This window comes from Carassius carassius, chromosome 46 (assembly GCF_963082965.1).
Source record: "Carassius carassius chromosome 46, fCarCar2.1, whole genome shotgun sequence".
Taxonomy (NCBI): Eukaryota; Metazoa; Chordata; class Actinopteri; order Cypriniformes; family Cyprinidae; genus Carassius; species Carassius carassius.
The window spans coordinates 11,024,113-11,029,208 of NC_081800.1; positions in this window are offsets into that span (position 1 = coordinate 11,024,113).

Consider the following 5,096-nt stretch of genomic DNA (forward strand, 5'->3'; position numbering starts at 1 on the left):
TCCTGGGTATGAGAGGAATGGCTGGATGGGAGTCCTGTGTGGGTTTGATTCATTCAAAGAATTTGAGGGCTACTGTTTGTTTGTTTTTTGTTTTTTAATGACGGAAATCATAATATTACATCTCTTTTCAACACAAATGGATGAGTGGCCATGCCCGACAAGGAGTGTTTTGTTTGCATGTGAGTGTTTTGCCCTTCCTCCCTGTTTAGTTTGGTCTACTCCATTGCATATCTTGAAACATGGCCTCTTTCACTTTGTCTAATTTACAAAGAGAGAGAGACAGATTTATCCGGAACAGCGAATTTCTCTGAGCAGCAGGCCACTGTATACGTTCACTTATAACATAACCGACTGTGTTTATGAGAATACTTGCAGAGACAATTATTTTGAGACAATTTCGTTTGTATGTGTTAATGCAGAAGTTACGATACGCAAAGACTAATCAGTTCTGTGTAAGCGCATTGTCTGAAACGCTGCTCTCAGCGCGTGCTTTGAACGAGTGCGCTCAAGCTCCGAACGCACGCGAATTGTTTAGAACACTTGAATCGACAAGATTAAGGTCGGGCATACACTGTGCGATTTCTGTGCGATTTCGGCAAGGTACCAACTCACACTGTACGAGTAGATTGCATGCGATGTAAAGCCAAAGCTCACGATTTTTATGTGCTCACTGTACGGTCTGATTGTCGAGTTGCTCACACTATACTTGGGGAATCAACACGTACAGTAGGATCCCTCAGAACCCAGTTGTTTGTGGCTGTTTCAGAATAAACATGATTTCCCAGGGTAAAAGCACTGCTTTGGTTATATGCACAATTCTGTGTGCTGAAACCTCCAAAAAAAAAGGTGTCGGCGTATCTGGACGCGCAGGTGGCTCGGAAGATGTGGCAAATATGGTTTATCCATTTTGCAAAGTGAACTGGGGGTAAGCAGGCGGTTTCTTCCCTCTTTTATTTTTATTTTTCTTTGCCATAACTCCACAAGTTTTCCCTCCATCACTTCAGTCCAAACTACACACCGTGTCGTCATGCTTTCGTTTATGGTTTCACGCATGTGCAGTGAGGGAAACGCAGAAAATCGGTTCGTAGCCCTGCTTCAATAGTGCGATACCTCACAAGAGGCGACCAAAATTTCGGACATGTCAGAAATCCATCCGATCAACCAATTGCCAGTCGGGAGAGGTTAATCGCCTCTCGTTTCCCCTTTTACACTGCACGAACACTGCATGACAAACGACGCACAAAAATGCTGAAAATCGGCCTGACCCAAAAAAGAGTCGCACGAGTCAGAATTAGGCTCAAAATCTGATGAAAAATCGCACATTGTATGCCCGGCTTAAGAAACAAGTGCAAACGATCAACTATGATTCGTTTCACCCCTTCAAGCGAGTGAACAACGCAAATCAAGTTAGGAATTTTACATCACTATTCAAAATAGCCCGTCGGGCAGAGCGGTGATATATTTTGGAGGCAGACTGGAAAACACAATAGCCCCTGGACGTCGGACTAGCGATTTTACGAGCCCTGCACCTCAGATCTATCCAGTTTGTGAACCATTGGTTTCCACACTGGTTTCATGCAACAAAATAAACTATTATTGTTGGGGATTGCCCCACTGAATGCTGGTTAATAGTTATTGACCGCTGCAGAACTCTTGTCAAGGAGTCGGAGACATCCAAAAGCAGCATTTACTGCTTGTTGTACCAAATGGTAGGACCTGCCATTCATACACATCTGGAGGGTTCTCACTCTACAGGTCTTTCCAAATGAAACAGAGAAAGGGTCTTTCCTTTGGTAGGAGACGAACCTGATGGAACATGCCCTTAATATCATGATGCTGTCTGCATCTTAGCAGGACGCCCAACAGTCATGGTCCCAGGGCAGGACCAGGCAGGAGTTGATTGTTAAGAGATAGACCCTGGTGTTTGAATGAACAGTTAAAAACCAGTAGTGGTTTATTGTTATGGCTCACCAGATGGTGGGGCAGGTACCATAATTCTTCTGCCTGGGCTGCTTCCCTTTGGTTAAGTTTGGCTACATAATCTGCTTCAATGAGTTTAGCAATCTCTCCTGAGGAGATTGAGGCCTTCACAGGGTCTTTCTGGAGTCTCCTTTCAGTACTCCTTAGGTTTGCAAGAACAGATTGCATAGATTCCTTGAGCTTAAGTGCATCTTTCTTCCAAAGTGGGGTGGCATAACGTTGTACACCCTGTACACTGACTTGCTGCTTTTGAGACTCAAGCAGCTGCATAGCCTCGTTATCTTGTCTGGACCGGACTACCAGCTTTTCATTGTGAAAGGGCAATATGTCCAGTTGCCATAACCTTTCCACATTTCTGTGTGAGCAGTGGAGATAAAGAAACATTGCTGCACTGGTGCCTGGTCTGTGGTACACATTACTGCTCCTTGGAGAGCCCACTCGAGAGCTGTATGGGCTGCTACTGGACCCTCTTTGGTGCCTTGATGAATTGGCTCTTTGGCAGTAATGAGATGAACTACAGAGTATGAGTACAAGCGGATGCACTTTGTGAAATGGCTGTAGTGGAACTCCCCTTAGATGTGCATACTCGAAGAGCCTGAACTGGGTATGTCTGTTCTACCAGATCAAGACCAGAAGCTGTAAATGCTCCTAACACCTGATAACGTTTCTTGGGGTTCATTCTTGGAGAGATTTCAAAGGTGACCTTTGTGCCACTGAGGTGAGTAGTGTCTGGTCGAATGGTACGAAGGGCTAGAGTCTCAGGTCCGCCTTTCAGCTGGAGCTGCTGGATGGCAGTGGGCAGGATCATGGTGCACTGTGCTCCGTCAACTAGTATAGCATAAGTCTCAAATGTCTTTGATTTGTGGTGTAGCAGCACTGGTACCACCTTCAGAAGGATTCTGCCTGATGCAATGAATGGTAAGAGGTAGATACGGCTCTCAGAGTTAGCTGATGATGTGTTAGTTGTATGACTTTGGGCCACACCATGAAGCACTTGAAGGTGAATACCACCACAGTCACTGCAGGGTATCTTTAGATTACAGGTCTCAGGGGCATGGGAACCAGCACATTTACAGCAGCGCTTTTCCTCCGAAATCCACTTGCAAAGTTCAGCTACAGGCTGCTCTCTGATACTACTGCATCGAGTGATGTAGTGATCTTTGCTGCCACAGAATATGCAGATAACTTTGGGTGATGTTCTTTTCCAAGACACCTTTAGAGTGGAGGATGCTTTGGTCTCTGTGGGTGATACACCATGATACAAGGTTGTACTTTGGCTTTTCGGTTTAGCTGCATTTTTCTTCTTTGAACTGCTGGGAGCTCTTTCATACTGGTAACATTGCACTAACCTACTGGAAAGTCGCTGTTGCCGAGCCTTGACTTGGAGCCATCCAGCAAAGTCTTGTAGGTTGTACGGGTTAATACTTGGGGAGTTGAGCTTCCCTCTCAGCTGGAAAAACTCTATGAAGCCATCTCTTAAAGGAGCATTTCACCCATGGGAACATTGATCTTCATTGAGTGGGTCATATATGTAGTCGAAATCTATTAAAATTTTCGAATTTGGTGCCTTTTTGACCGAGTTATTACAGAAAGTAACTTTAGGGCTCATTTGTATGGAAAACCACAACTCCCACAATGCAACACATTTGCACAGCTCCACAAGCCACTCCCACTAATCCATAACATTGAGACATTGAGGACACAGTTAGCGATGTATGGTATTTACGTGCCACAGTAGTAAACAATGCCACAGTAAGCTTTTTGTGCATTAAAAAAGGTACTGCACAAACAGTTTACAGTTGACGTTACGTAACTTATTAACCGGAAAACATTTCGTGATAATAATGCTTGAAGAAATTGTGTACATTTCACGAAATGAATAATAAATAAAATTGAAACACTTACTTTACAGTTAGACGTCCATTTGTCCCTGCAGGCTTCGGCTGGCGTTTCCAGTTTACCTTCGGAATTCTGAAATATGTCTCCAGGACGCCTCTGTCCATATGCGGGGCGAAACTAGGATGGTTCACAACGCAAACATCCGTGTCCTTGTCTGCCTCAGACATTTCTTCGAGGAGAAATTGGCATCTTTGAAGTTCTTGGCAGCAGACGGACTCTAGCTCTGTGTCCGTAGGCGCACAACGAGAGCACAGGCACCACCAGTCCGCACCAGCTCGAGCACGCCCGGGCTCCTCGGACGCGACAGGCAGGTCTCCGGCCTCGGCTGCAGCCGCCGCCTCCTCCTGTTCCTCCATCAGCCTCAGCTGCTCTGCGCTATATTGTGGCTCGTATAGATAGCCACGAACATCTGTTTCGAGCAACAGACTTTGAAAATCCTCTTCTTCCATATCATGAGTTGTTCCTCCAGCCATTCTCGTAAATCTGACTCCATAAGCGCTTGTTAGCTTAGCTACATAGCTTCCAAACAAGATGGCGGATTTTCATTTTCGTTTCTGTAAGTTTAGTCCCACCCACTGATCTGTAATAGGCCTGTAGGTCCCACCCCCTGGAATAATAATAAGCTTGTGTTTGTAGTCTACACTTTTCAATGAATTTTGACTTCCTGCTTATTATGACACAAAATGACGATTTTTACGTCATAATAAGCAGGAAGTAAAACACTTAAATCCTTATTTCTCCCATCTCAGGGAAAAATAAAGGGAAAATCCATGATCATTATAATATATGACTGGGTTTCTAACAATACAAAGCTAAATGCAAATGGGTGAAATGTCCCTTTAAGTACTTGGGGAGCTTACTGAGTAAGCGATCTACATGTGAACAACAGTTCAACTCCATCCCTATGGTACCCTCCAATGACAAAAGCAAACTCACTAAGAGGTGTATATGAAGAGCAAAACTCTGGAAGCTGTGAGCAACATTTGGTTTGACATCTGGGGCTGTGAGGATTGCTGCTATTTCACTCTGAGCCAGTTGGTGTGGTTGACCATATTGCATCTGAAGGGCTTGCATAGCTGCTGAATATGGGTACAGATGATGGCAACAAGACTAGCCAATCATCTCTGCCTCAGGCAATTTGAGGTGCTCCAGCAAAATATGGTACTTGTATTTCTCATCTAGCTCTGCATGTGGTTCAAGAAGGTTTTCCAGCAAAT